Source organism: Melospiza georgiana, chromosome 6 (genome assembly GCF_028018845.1).
Source record: "Melospiza georgiana isolate bMelGeo1 chromosome 6, bMelGeo1.pri, whole genome shotgun sequence".
Taxonomy (NCBI): domain Eukaryota; kingdom Metazoa; phylum Chordata; class Aves; order Passeriformes; family Passerellidae; genus Melospiza; species Melospiza georgiana.
Window position 1 is genome coordinate 44703722 of NC_080435.1, and position 16156 is coordinate 44719877.

A 16156-nucleotide genomic window follows, 5' to 3' on the forward strand; every position below is an offset into this window, starting at 1 on the left:
CTTCAGGACTGATATTACTTTTGAGAAAAGGGAAACTGTCTTCTGGGCCTACAGGCATCTCTCTTCTCAGGGACAATAACCAAGGGAGAACACCTAACTTCTACATGCTTTGTTCTAGTTCTTCCTTTAGTGAGAAACAGAAAGAAATATTTCCTTCAAGACTGGGTCCTTCATGTCCACTTCCTCAGGAATTGTTTAATCAGAAGGCAGTTGGAGTTTCATCATGGACTCAATAGATAATAACTCAGACTCTGAATGAGGATTTAATGCTGATTTTGCAAATTGATAAAACCATTCTAAAAATTATAAGGGTATTCAGAAATACTCCCTGTACAGTTGACCTCAGGTAGCATCTAAGCATTGCACAGCAGCTCACTTAACTCTATCCTACACACAACAGCATGGGAGAGAGAATAGGAAGAGCAAATGTGAGAAAAATTCCTGGGTTGAGCTAAAGGCAGCTTAATTAGCAGAGAAAATAGGGAAAAACCAATGAACAGCCAGTTTCCAAGCAAAGTCTCAATTCCCTTAAATCCCCTTGCTTGATTTTTATTACTGAGCATTAGGTTGCATGCCAGGGAATATCCCTCTGACCAATTTACATTGGCTCTCAAGGCTGTGACCCTGACAAGTTCTTTCTCACCACTACTCTATTGACTCGGTGGAGTAGAGTAGGAAAAAGATAAAGCCTTGATGCTGTGTGAGAACTGCTCAGCAATAATCAAAATGCTGGTGTGGACATTATTTCAGAAACAAATCCAAAACAATGTCCATGCAGGCTGCTATGTATAGAATTAACTCTGTCCCAGCCAGACTCAACAGATTTGTGAAATAGCTTTGTTAATTTTCTCAGGTGATTTTAGGAAGAGATGTTTTGGGGGGATGAATGGAGTAACAAATTAATAAATAAGATGATAATAAAATGCTATGTGTGAATACATGCACAGTTTGAAATTTCTCAGGTTCCAGATACAAATGAATTTTAACTCAGAAAAGTATTCAAATATTCAAATGAAAAGATGAATATTTCCCTGTGTTCATATCTACTTTTTTTTCCCTAATTGAAATCCCTTTAGCATTTCATTTGCATGTCTTTGTTTTGCCTTTCTGGCTCTGAGGTAATACTTGAAAGCTCATTGTCATCAGCTTTCTATCCCATGGATGAAAAATAACATTAAATACTGAATATTTATATTAAATAAATAATATTATATGCCACCTCATAATAAAAAACTGGTGGTCTAATTCTGCACCATGTGAATTCAATAGGAACTTCTGTATGAAAGATTCACCAAAGTGAATTTCCCTGCTAACTGGAATATATTGCTCTAAGATTTATAATATAAACATAATGTACTATTATTCATAAGTGCTTAATTTAAAATGAAGAAAACATTTTAATTACCATTCCTATTAAAAATATGATTCATTAGTCCTCGATAGACTTTCCACTGCACAAAGCCCTGGATGTAAGCTCACGTTTTCTGTCGTACTACCCAACCCTTCACCTGTGAACAGAAGTTGATCATAGCACCAATTTATTACATTTTCCTATAAGAAATATTTCCATAAAATTTTAATCATATTTCCATAGAGTAATTTTAATACATGTTCCTGTTTTGAGGCTTGACACAAAGCCTAAAGTCACAGAATAATTTTTGGCAAAGTGAAAGTTTCCACATGAGCACATAAAAATTTGCAAAGACAACATTTTCCCTCTATGCAAAGAATAATGGACATTATAGCTACTGAGGATATTCCATCTCATTAATCTGATTTTCTTTTTATCATGCCTGCGTACCTGTATTACCTGTAGCCTGGTAAACAGACTTTGGTTTAGAAGCTATTTGTTGTTAGGGTACTTTAAACAAAACAAGAACTACCATTGCTAGAAAATTCTTCAGAAGGATTACCAGGATCTAGTTCAAAAAGCATATATGCAAGCAACTCTTCATTCTTCAGCTATCAAAATTCCATGTGTGAATCTTTGGAATTTACAAATTATGCTCATCCACTATAATCACTGTCCATTACAACATTATCCACTAAAACACAGGTGAGATCATAACTCTATGAAATCCCTTGACAAACTCAGAAGTGACTTCAGAAGTTCTTTCATTTTGGGATATCTTCCTCAAGACACAAGATTGTAAAAAAAAATTATTACTTTAATTTCTTAATTTGTCTTATTTTTAGTGGTTACTATGGTGGAAAAAGTGGCAAGGATGTGAATTTTTGAGTGGGTGAATTGCCTGGCACTATCTATGACTCAGATGCAAGGGCCATGACAGAATGCAAATATTCAGTTTAATTCAACTACAGATATGAAATAACTATTCTTGGGATCTCTGCTGCTAACTTTTTCATTGATACATGTCTTTTGAAGTTAGAACAAAAGAGACAGCAGTCTGAAAGGCAGCAGCCTCATTAAGTAGTCAAGAATAATTAGATATTATTCAAGATAATTAGAATAGGATCATTATGGACCTGCAGAGAAGTGGGGGGTTTATCAAGGCATAGAATAATGGCTTCTACATAGCATTAAGCATCCCACTGCTGGATCATGAAGTGGCTGATGTGGGCGGGAGATTGACAGAGCCAGAGGTTAAGATATGGCAGCTGAAAGCCATTGGAACTATAAGAACACTTACAGGTAACCACAGCTAATTCTTGGCATAAAATATATTGGCAGGCATATAGTACTAGAGAGGTATCCTATAATAATCCTTAAATTAAGTAATGAAGGCACAATAATGAAAATTATGTTAAAATCTGGAATTAGTTCCATGTGTAAATTTTGACACATCCATCAATAACTCCAGTTAAGACTTGTACTGAGTTGGAGCTGGTGTTAAATTCTTAACTGTTAGATATTTAGATGGGTCTTTAGAAGTATTTCCACCAGGGAAAGAACAACTAGTGGCTTTTGTTAACCCTGACTTAAAAAACAAATAAATAAATGAAGGCTACATTAGTATTGCATACAAGTAAAGTGTTCCAGGAGGGAAATGAATTATATTTTTTTTTTTTTTTTAAGATAAGCTAGTCCTGTGAGCTGCCTCTACTCCATTTTTCTCAGTTGTGAATGTCGCTGTTACTATATAAACAATTTAATATGTTTAATTTTACAAGATGTTTTCAACTTAGTAAATAAACTTTGGCTAGGTTAATAGAGTTAATGACAAATAAAATCTGAGAAGATAAACAACCATACAAATATTGTACACTTTTAGCAAAAAAGCACTTCTATATTTTTTTAAAATGCTGTCAAAATCTAAGTTTTAGAGTTTCTATGTTGTGTTTGGATATATAAATTATTTCAGTTTGATTTTAAAATTTATGTGATTCAAAACAGAGCTTGGAGGAAACCAGTTTTCCTCTTTCTGTGGAGATGTGGAAAGGAGAAGAGTAGAGGGGAAGGGATACCAGAGGAGGGAAGTGGAGGAGATGGGAGGAGAGAGAAGGAGAGGGGAAGGGCAGGAGGAACACTGATATTTCCTATAAAACAAAAATATTTTAAAAACTAGATAATTCAAATATTTTCTTTCAGTAAAACATAAGTAATAAATTTTGATATTGATGTCTAAACATTTATAGAATAATCTGGAAAACAGTCATATCAGTGTGGATGTTAGAAAATTCTTTTCCTAAAAATATCAACATGGAATTTTTTAACATGATTTTTAGTACATTTGCAATGTCATTTATCTTCCCCCGTCATTGAAATTATTATAAATTGACTCACTTCTGTGAACTTTCTCTTGTGAGCGACCTTTTTCATAAGCTTTTGATCTATTTCTACCTCAAAGACATTTTGCTACAGTACTTTACAGAGATTAAAAAAAATCAAATTACTTCCCCCTCCCAAAAAAAAACCTATGCCAAGCATTTCCACCATGCAGCATTTTATTTTTAGGGATTCATATGAATAGCTTGATTTGCACAAGTGCTGCACACTCAGCACTATCTATCTGTGGGAATTGGATATTTGATGCTTTTTAGAAATCACAAGAGGATCCATTCAAAATAATACTTAAGAGGAAAAAGAACACAGGATATTTCTATATGAACATCATGCCCTTGTGATGAGCTTATCTCCAAATTTCAAGCTTATCTGCTTTGCTACATAACACTTTCCTCCATTTTCCATGCAGAAAAGATTCAATTAAGGGCACATGAATTAATTTAAGTAGTGATAATTTGAACATCTAAATCTAAAAGAAAGAACATTCTTTTCCTTTAGAAACTGTTAGTTGAAATAGTGCTGTATGATGCTATTCTGTTTGAAACTGAGGACTATGTCATAACAGTATAAATCTGAAACATAACCTAAACTCTCCACATTTTCCTATTCAGAACAAATGGTTTTCTTAATAAAAGAAATCTCTTCAATGTTGGATGGAGGGATGGATTTATCTTTCAGGCATTCCTTTCCTAGAGCATCCTTTACAGGTAGATGGAATAAATATCTTTGCAAAATGACACTGCTGCTGAAGTACCTAGTTAGTTACATCTTACCATGGCTGGACAGAAAAGGCTCACACTTAAAGGCATCTGGATAAAATAAACCTTTGTGAAGAGCTGATGACAATGTTGTGTTGAAAAATGCATGGGATGACTTGGGACAGTGAGAGACTCAAGGGTCTCACATAAGTTTGTGTGCCAGTACTGGGTTCTTTTGGTTATATAGATCCTTGGGTAGCTGTTGAAGTTGTTTATCATAGAGCCAGATAAAAAAACCCCAAAGATCAGGGACTAAATTCTGACCCAGTGCTCACCAACATGAATTCAGAAGAAGTCCAGGGCAGTCAATGGATTTCTATCAGATTTATAGCAGTGTAAGAGGAAAAAAAAAACTTCGTTCAAGGTCGTTCAGTGCACTGTGACAGAATGCAAAGTTCAGCTGCTTTCTGCAAGGATTAATTTTCTTTCAGACTGTCCCTTCATCCGATGGCATTTGCATTGCTGATTCCTACCCTTCTCCTCAGAGGACATGAAAATATGTAGCTGCTCATCTCCCTGTTCAGTTTTTATAGATTACTTTGATGTTCAAAATAAATCTCATTATGCTGCAGATCAAAGAGGGCAATTCCTTTCACCAAAGCAGTACAATAAGCCAATTAACATCTTTAAATTTTTTTTAACAATTTAATGCAGAGAACGTCACCATAATATATCTGTTGTGAATGGGTAGGTCTGCAGGTTTCCTCCTTTCTTAAATTAAAAGGACCTAAAATAGGCCTTAAATACTATTTCATAGTTAATAACTGTACATTTTTGGTTTGAATGTTTTGAAAGTAAGCATATTGTAGTTTGAATTTTTTTTAGTGTGAGTTTCAAAATTTTAACAAATTATTCTAGATTCTGTAGTCCTTCTGTATATTGTGATTGAACTTTGTTTTGGTTATGATTGATATTGCTTGAGCATTGATGTTAATTTTCTGATGCAGGTGATGGAGAACCCAATGAGGAAAGGTGAACTGTTGAGCCCTATACTTACTAACAAGGAAGGTCTGGTTGGAGATAGAAGGTTGGGAGAGCTTTGGCTACAAAGAACAAAGCTCCTGGATTTCAGAATCCTGTAAGGAGAGAGCAGGACAATGACTAAGACTGTAAGCTTAGACTTCAGGAGAACTGTATCTGGCTTATTCAGACACCTTCTTGAGAGAATCCAATGGGGATGTCCCATGTACATTAAGGTGATGTCATGTGGTACTTTCAATACATGTTCACTGTCCTTTTGAGATGGCACAATCTGCTTCCATATTTCACTACAAAAAAGGTAATTTGTTCCTTGACACATTTTGTATGAAGCTTCTCTAATTTTGTACTAAGCAATTATCTTGTTTACTTTCTCTAGCTCTATTTGCATCTTGTCATCCAAATGTAGTGGATGATGATTGATGCTGTCCCTTCATATAAATCCATTGGGAAAAGGTCAGAATAAATTCTGGAAACAGAATGTGTTACATTGCAGCCTTATTACAAATAATCTTGGGCCATTACAAGAATTTGTATACAGTACCTTCTGTTAGCAGTACTTTGGTAGACCTAATACCTTTTTATTTTCATATTTAATGAAAATGCAAGCAGAAGAAAAGAAAGTTATGAATATAAGAATCACATAATTACATGACTTTATAATCAATTATACACTGATTTTTATAATATACTGTACCTGGAATATAGAATGACCATTAACCTGCAGGCAAGCAGGTAACCTGCAGGTAAGCAAGACAAAATGAAAATAAGCTCATATTGCTTGGGATTTGCTTCACAATATAGTATTTTTTAAAAGAAGATATAAAATAATTTGGTTTTGGAGAAGATAAATTCAAAAAGCATAATGATATGTACAGTTTTCATGTTGAAAAGTATCTGATGGCTAGATAGATAACTGGGTTATGTAGAATGTATTATAAATATATAAGTAAGCTCAGTTTGATTCTAGCATATTTGTAGTTAAGCTAAGTCGTCTTAACTCACATAATTAGAAATCTAATCTGGAAAATCTTGCAACAGCTTGCTGTGATGGACTTTTGAAGTCATCGGTATAACACATTTAAAGGCATTTTTCTTTTCATATACTCTGCCTTAATAGCGCTTTTTATCAATTTCCTTTTGTCAACCTGCTGCATGCAAATTACCCTTGATCACATCATCTTCCTTGAATGTCAAATTCATTAATTAAAATATTTATAATGATTATTTGTCTTTATACTGACAGATTCTGAAGTTTTTTATATCTGTGTGCATGCAAAAGCTAGTTTCATAACTGGAAAAACATTTTCAGCTTAACTTCAGACAACACATATTGTTGCAGAGATTTTAAAAGAATTCCTACCAAATTATCCATCCAGTTTGACTTCTCGTATGTCCATTTTTCTTTGGTCCTTCTTTTTCCATTTGTTCTTTAATGTGCTGCAATTCCTTAACCTTTGCCCAAAACAAAACAAAAACCCAAAAGCTGGGATACACTTTTTATAGGTTCTCATTTTCACAGCAGCTTCCATTCTCTCTGGTGGAAGACTCCTGTGTGAAGTTTGTTCTTTCAGCTGCATTGTCAAATTTTGAGATTCTGGCCATAACTTTCTACCTGATTATTGTCCTAGACAGAAAAGCAGACTTTGCTAGCTTAAAATAGTAGAGCCAAACTTTGTATGGGAGTTGTTCCTTCTCTGATGAGTGAACAGGCATTTCTGACCAAGACAGATGAGAGATCCTACAAATTAAGTGGGTCCACTTAATTTGTAATAGAGTTTACTTAATAGAGTAAACTTTACTGTAATAGAGTTTTTTAGGACCTACACTCTACTTTTAAATTTTTAACAGTCTTTTTGCTGCTTTTACTCTTATTCCAACCAGCAGAATGAATCATAAATTCAGAAATCTCTAAACATAATCAAACCCTGACATGACTTACCTTTCCATTCTCCTTCATACCTCCAAAAGTTATTTTATACTGAGAAGAACCACCTGTTTTATAGCTACAACACTAAACAGATTTGAAGAAGCATTTTCATTAGCACTTTAATAACAAACACAATTCAGAATTAGAGAAGTCTCACGAGTTTAAAGTTGGAAAACAGCTAACCATATATTAAGACTGAATCTAAGCTCAGGAGTAAATTTGAGACTGTAACTGCTGACAGTGACTGAGAACTAAATGCTCTGCAGTTGTCAGCAAAAAATGTTTAATGGCCTTTTAAAAGTTTGAACAGTGTTTTTTTTTAAATTTTTGTCAGGTTAAAAAGCCGTAGTTATTTCAGAAGAGTGAATACACGTTTTATATTTCAATGTAGATGTCTAAATATGGTTTTAGATGTTTTGATTAATTTTATAGAGAAACATGGGGTTTTTTTTAAGGTTTCTGATTTGACCTACTTTAACCTTCCATGAGAAGAAAGATACTCTTAAATTGCCTGTTAATCCCCATTGAATGTAACAAAATCCTGGAAAGGAATTAAGAAGTAGATGTCCACATTACAGATGTCCAGAGTCCTATAGGATAATCCCAAACAGATTACCTGAGAGAAATTTGAGCTGCATTTACATTCATGTCAGACATCAGCACATATTCTTATTCTTACAGGTTTTTTGAACCACTTCAGCGTACCCTCAGAAACCCTTAGAGATTTGCTATCACCATTTTCCAAAAGGTGGAAATTATGCATACTGAGTTTTATATCATTATGTAGAAGATCAGAAATTTTGTTTCTCTTTTGTTCTCCAGCCCTTTCTCTTTTTGTCAATAACTGACAGTATATGAGCAATACTTTTGTTTGGTATCAAGAACTGGTTTTTATATTCCTGCCTTCCTCAATTTTGTTACAACAGCTGTTATTAAAAAAGCTATGCAATTAGACACTGATTACTTTTAACAGGCTTACATGCTTTATTTTTTTGTTGTTGTACTCTTTCTACTTTTAGTAATTTTTAACAGTTTATTCAATTATTTTACTATTTCCTGCATTTCTGTGCAGACTTAACATATTACAGATTATTCCAAAAACAGCAGCAGATCTTATCAGACTCTATAAATCTGTGGGAAATATCTGAAATGAAAGGGCCCAATCAATTTTTTTATTCCTGCTATTGTAAAAAGAGGCGAAGGAAAATGTGTTATTTTGACTGGTTTGGAGGTCATATCAACCGGATATGTATCTGCTAGGTATTTCTCTGCAATTTCAGGCTTTTGATACTGCTTTTTTTCCCCCCCAGCAACCTTTACTTTAAGGTAGAGGTGTATGAGTGAAGTGGAAAATTTGGCGAAATTTCCCATCATGGAAAATGTGTTTTGATGGGATGAACTGGGTTTTGACATGGATAAACTGTGATCTCCTTGAGATTTCAACTGAAGAGTGCATGCTCTCCAACTCTGATCATGCTTTGCCATCCTCCTGCCGCTCTACAGTCTGTAAGAATACGGAAGGACAAAAATACTTGAGGTGGATTTCCCTGAAATGTTGCCCCTCTTTTTTTTAATGCTTTTTTAGAATTAGAACAAGATTTCTCCTGAGTCAGAGAAAACAAACTTCTAAGTCTGGCTCCTAAATATTTTATTCTATTACATTTAATATTTTATTCTATTACATCCTCCAACCCACTTCCAATAATCTAGTCATAGGAATGCACAGCACTTTTTATCTACCATTTAGCCTTCTGCCTCTATTAGGCAACACTAACTGGATTTTGTCAGAGGAAGTTAATTTCACTCTTTAATGCTTCCATTAACTTTCTATTTATTTACAGTTCATATTCTACAGACAACTAGAAATACAAAATCAAGTCTTAGAGCTGATCAAAATTAGTTGAAACAGCTTCCTAAAAGCTCTGTGAGTTAAGAGCTTTTAGTGTATGTGTTTTTAACAACTGTATGAAAACAAACTCCTTCTCCATTCAGTAGAATTAGCTATTTTCTCTTACTTTTATGAATCCAAATGTTGGAACAGCGGTTGCTAAAGATACGATGATGCCTTGCCAAAATAAATGTTAGTAGTTCTGTTAAAGGCTTGTGATTCAATTGGTAGATGTGCTGTGTCCCATAAGAAATTCCTTGGGGTCCTGATGCCTTTCGGTTCATCTGTGTCCACAGCAGCAGCCTGATGTCACTGGACACTGAGACACAATACTACAGCAAGCTGCTCATGTACTCTTAACCATGCTCCTGAAGGTGGACCAAACCATTGATATGTTTGTTAGACACAGCTAAGTGGAAATTAAAGACTCTGAAGAATTTGTAAACTCAAGACAGGTTAACTGAATAGATTATTTTCTTCATTGTGTCATAGGGAAAAGAAACCAGTGTTGCATTGGCAACCTGCTGATTAAGCAAAGAAACACGGTCAGAAAATCACAAGCTATTTACAAAGGCAGTAATTAAAATTAATGAAATGTTGAATGGATATGACAGAATAAAGCAATCAGAATGGAGATTTCACTTCTTTTGACACTCTTTGGTATAATGGGATTCAAATAAAACCATTCCCATTAGAGCTAAGAACAGTGATTATTTTGAAGTGGATTTAGGTTTAATTCATGTTTGTTTAATTTCATAATGCTACAGTTTTTCCCTCCTTCAAGTTCTAAGTGAACGTAGATGAGATGTCAGCAATAGCAATGCATTCGTTTCTGGAAGTACGGGAAAAATGCACTGACTAGGTTGACTTTGGAAAATAACCAAAGCGTTTTTCATTGTCATCTAATCCTTTATGTGGTTAGTTTTCTTCCACATGCAGAATTTCATGTGGGTTATTGCAGAAAAATACTCTTTAAGAGGTGTTTTCATGTCCAGATAGCACCAAGACTTTCAAGGGCAAAAGAAATAATAAATTATAGAAAGAAATTTTAAATGGCTTGATAGCAAGAAACAAATTCCCCTCAACCATCTACAAATATTCTTTCCAATAACACAAATTTTGTCAAATTGCTTTCAATGAGCTATTTTCATTGTATGGCAGATAGAAACCACAATTTAAAAGCAAGTCTGCAATAAAAATCTGGAACTAAGAATAAAGGAATACTTTTCTATTTTGTTTTAATTAAAGAAACTGGTGTCACTTCATGTTCCAAGTTTTCTGACACATTTTATAGCTGAAAGTGTGGGAAATTGACAAAATGATTTTTTGTGTCCAAGTTCTTGCTGGTCTGGTGCTGAGTAGTCACTGAAGTCAAAAGGAGCCAAATATAATCATCATTTTATAAGATCTACTTTTTATCTTCTCAGCAATGTGCAGCAGAAATGTTCTTTCTTCTGCCTATATTCCTAAATATCTGCCACAACAGGATTAGATGCATCTTAGGTTTACATGCCCAATAAATAATCAGCAACTGCTGAGTTGAGGTTACATTGATACATATACAAAGTTTATGTCTCTTCTCCTTGCATTTGATATTTATAATGGAAGCAGCCTAATATTATACAATTAATCTCATGTAACATGCTCAGCACACAGAAGGTTTAGTTTTAATTTACTGGTTTATAAGGAGCTGTAGTCTCTCTGCTATGTGTAGCATTTTACAACCGTAAATTACTCGATAGCAATTATCCCTTAAAATGTAATGAATGCTTGTTTTCAGTGACCTGAATTTAGAGCAACTGCAAAACTGAGCACAAAGATACTTGGATAGTTCAGTGTTGTGTGGGTCTTTCCTCATAGGAAAATTGCATTTGTGCATTTTGATTAAATAATCTAAAAAATAAAGATATAGTTCATGTATGAAAGTGGTTTGACTAAAGTATATAAAAACTGCATATTTTTTGTCCCTAGGCTGTCCACAGGCCCTATTTTAATAAAATGTATTAAAATAGACTGGAAGATGAGGATTGATACCCTTATTATTAATAGTGATGTTATAAATTGTAGGCTTGAATGATGCCAAATAAGACAGCAATGGTGAAAACTGAACCAGGCAACAACTTCTATTTTAAAAAAAGTTATTATAAATAATAATAAAAGTTATTATTTGGATACTTGGCACAAAAAATATTAGTAATTTTGGGAAAAGGAAGTATTTATGTTTTGGATAGACTTTGCTTTTCATAGTTTTTACCACTTTTGATACATCTCTGAGATGCTACAAAAACTCTGGATTGCCTGACTTGGGAAAATAATTTTTCAGAATGTCTGCAATCATTTGTGAAAGTCGAAATTTGAAATATATTTTGTAATTTTGGGCTGAGTAGTCATATATCAGCATTAAAATGTCTCAAAAATCCAAACTAGGATCTGTCCATGAAACATTTTGGGTTGTCATTTTGTCAGGGAATTAGAACAGTTCAAAGGCTCATATATGGTTCCTAAAGAGTGGAAGAGTTCTAAAATCCTGTTGCATAGACACAGTCAAAAGTAACTTCTTGAGCATTAAATGCACTACTTGAGCATGCATAACTACAAAAAAAATAGTATCGTAATAATTGGGATGTTTCTATACTTAGAGTGTCCAGATAAATAATACTTGAGAAATCTGGACACAAACCTGAAACAGTCATTATCAGATTTGCACACTACAATCCATGTTATGGTCTGCCATTCCAGAAGCAATTATGGATCATTAGTTTTAATAAGGAAAAATTAGTTGGCACTGTGGATAAATGGCATCACAAATGGCTTTGGGGAACTGGAAATCATTCTTTTCATTTTTTCCATCTCTGTTTAGAGTAAAATCCTGCTCCTCACTGAAATTAATTCTAGTATGCGATTTTCTTCACTGGGGCTGGGATTTCATGCCTGACTTCCTATACTTTGGATTTCCAGTGTTTTCTGCTGCCTTGCAGGTATGCATATACTTGCTCCATGATTTTTCAATCTTCAATTTGCATATGCTGCTTTAGGTGCACTGTGATAACTCACATCATTCATAGCAACACCTTTAGGGTGTACCTTGGAACAGATTTGACAGCAAGGTTGATTGTATATATTTATTACTAAGTATTTAGAAAACACAATTTCCCAGCATTAGATATTCAGGGCACATTTAACAACAACGTACCAAGGCAAAGACCTTTCCTCTAGAGAGAAGCCTTAGACAGAATTAGAGGACACTAAGAATGAAAGCTGTGGATAAAGCTGTGAATGTAGAGAAGGATTTCTGCCCACAAAAATCTTTGATGACAGCAGAGAATAAAGGTAATTTGCCACTTATGTTTCTTGGCAATATTTATTTATTTATTTTTAAAGTGTTCAAAACAATGAATATAATTATTTTGTAATTAAAATGGATCTTAAAGTGATTAAAATGGGTTTTAAATGGATTTTAAAGTGGTTGCAAATTATTTTTTAGAGAATGTGTTATGATTCAAATTTAAGTAACACAAATGAGAAAAAACATTATGTGCCATGACACATCAAATTGTAACAAACTCAGTGTTACACAATTTGCCACTTTGTGCCTATCATCACGACTAATTTTTCGACCCTTTGAGTGAGAAACTTATTCAAGTAATCAAACCAGGTGGAAATCTCTGAGCAGTGAACGCTAAATAGAATTTGGAGTCAGAGTATCAGATAAGTGGATATATGGGCAATTTAATAAAGAATAAAAAATTATCTACTGAAAGCACATTACACATGGTATACTGAGCTCAAGAATTGAAACCAAGACTCTAAATCATGCTGCTGAGTAGCATCAAAACCAAAACCGTTTCCCACTTTTGTTTCTTTTATACTTATGGTATAAAAGCAAAAAAAGTGTGTATGGGAAAAAAAAAGTTTTGTTACAATTAAAACAGATTTTATTTATGTAACACCCATTCCTCTTCTAGTGTGCCTAAGGGCTGCCCAAGGAATATTAAGCAGAGTCAGGATAAAACAGAAATAATTCCATAATCACTGAAGGTCAGTCAACTTCAGAAATTGATCAGTAAACTTCAAATATTGAACCTGAGCAGTTAATTTTTTCCTAGAGCATATCAATATCTACTGAGACAAAAAACAAACAAACAAAAAAACCCCAAACAACCAACCAAGAAACCAAGAAAGAAAAGTGGCCTTACTTTTAAGATTTCTAACCATGCAGGTCAGGTTGGATCGTATATAAAAGTCAACTAAAAATATGGAGAAATCTACTTTTCTTGCTCTCTATTAGCACTTGTGATGCTAATCCAAGCCAAAATTTCCAGGGCAGAAGCAGAAATTAAAAATAAAAAGCAAAATCTATACAAGCAAAAACCTGGTATATATTACTGACATATTTTTAATGTCTACCCAAAGGCAATTGCTGGAGAAATCAGAATCTGAATCCATTTCCAAGGTGAATGAAATCTCAGTTCTGGACTTTGGAAATACCATCTTATAGTTATGTTTAAGGTATTCTAGGCAGTTATTTTTATTAAAAGCTTCCAATAATGGAGATTTTTAACTTCTTTCCTTGTTCACTCTATCCACAGTGAACAAGAAAAATATGTTTACTTTTACAGCAACCTTTTAACTTTTTAACCTTTCTGCTGTATCTCATTTCAGTACTTTCTTTTCTTTCTTTCTTTCTTTTTTTCTTTTTTTCTTTTTTTTTTCTTTCTTTCTTTCTTTCTTTCTTTCTTTCTTTCTTTCTTTCTTTCTTTCTTTCTTTCTTTCTTTCTTTCTTTCTTTCTTTCTTTCTTTCTTTCTTTCTTTCTTTCTTTCTTTCTTTCTTTCTTTCTTTTCTTTCTTTCTTTCTTTCTTTCTTTCTTTCTTTCTTTCTTTCTTTCTTTCTTTCTTTCTTTCTTTCTTTCTTTCTTTCTTTCTTTCTTTCTTTTTCAGTTTGATCACTCTTTCTTCTTTGTGTATGAGGTAAGTTTTTCACGTTTCCCCATCATTTAACTGCATCCAAACTACTCATTCTCTTTCTCCTAAAGCCTAAAAGAGGATAATCAGGATTGCAGTCACTGGGTCCAAGCTTAAGATTGAAATATAGAATTTCCAGTGATTCCATTACATGATGGAACATATTCCAAATTTTCTCATAAAATACTGAAAAAAAGAAAAAAAAGGAAAAAAAAAAAAGAAAAAGGGAATAAATTCTAGATTCCAGATTAAAGGGAGTAAATAAGAACATTACTTGATTTGAACTTCAGTGAGTTGCCAGCAGTCTGAAATAAGCCTAAAATTGGACAAGTAATGCTGTTGAAGACCACTGGAAGAACAAAACACAGAGTATGCTATGTCTCAAACAATTACTTTTCTGAGATAATGAACCTCTGATAATGCAAACAAATTCTAGATGGAAAATAATTCCCTTTCATGTTAATGATGTTTCAAGAAATCAAATAATGTAATCATAAAACAGTTAGCACCCTTAATCTGCAGGATTCCAGGTGTGAATTATAGGCAAAATTGCAGGATGTATAATACAAGTGGGCTTGGGGAAGTGTATTAAGTCACAAGGATTTGAAGTTTTTAAAGAATAGATCTGTGGGCTGCTGCCGTTTACATCCTACTCAGCCTGGGAATTAGATCTTGATGATGTATGGTAGTTATTAAATTGTGGAAAGTAGAGTTATGCTCTGATCCCTACAGAGCCACTAATTGAGTTGTTCCCATATTAATGGATAAATGCTGCATATAGCTATGGAGACTACAGATCTACAGTTCTATGCATAATGGCATAAGCACAGACTCAGAAAATTTAGCATTCATTCAGTCTCCTATGGTCCCCATCCTCCACTAAGATTTCAACTACTTTAGTAAATGATGACAAATGCTTGAAGCCAAGATATGTGAAGAATGAAATTATTTTTTCAAAGTTAATTCCTCCAAAGAATCATCACCTTAAAGGTTACTGTCAAATGCAGCTGGATTGAATTTTACTACATACTGAGGAAGTAGGAGAGATGTGTGAGAGAAATATGGGATATACTTGCAAAGAGATTTTTCTTATTTTTGGTTTGACATTTTTGGAGCAGAATTTTTTTTGTTTTTCTAAGTAGGACTGTGACTATAGTAACTTTATGTTGTCTGCTATTATCACATTGTTTTTATATATGCAGTTGTTTTATCTATGTTTTAAACATCAGGATTCAAATTCATTGTTACAGAATTATGAAAAATAATATGTGGGGAACGCACTTAAGAGTTCATCTAATTAAGCTTCCTGCTGAAATCCCCTTATTAGACACAATACTCTAAACTCAAACCAAACAAAGAATTCTGTAACAGCAAAGTCACTGAAGGAGAAGAAAAAAACCAAACCATTCTGTTTTCTAGGAAATGTTTCAAACCAAAATGCAAGGAAGCCTTCATGCCAACAGCCAATACAGCAACCTTGTGCAGACTTGTTGCATTTTTATACAAAAAACTAAATTAGGAAAATCAACTTTAAGACAGAAATGTTGACAAATTATTTTGCGAAGGATAAAAATCAAATGTTTGTATCATTTTTTGTTATTTTGTTCCCAGACATTTTCAGGTGTCTAGAGATTTTTAAGAAAAAATATTAAACCTTATTTTTAGATACTCTGTTACTAACTTTTGTTATTCAGCTAAATTGAGCATGCCATCATATTCTTGATTTCATTATCTTCAGAAAGATAATGTTACCTGCTCTGCAAAAAAATTTCCTACCAGTTATTTTGTTCAGAATCTCCTGATGGAAATCCATGCCCTTCCTGTGTGAAAGGGTTTGCTTTGGAAGGAAGGCATAACATTTAAACTACAAATCTATCCCTTTATTTGCATACCTT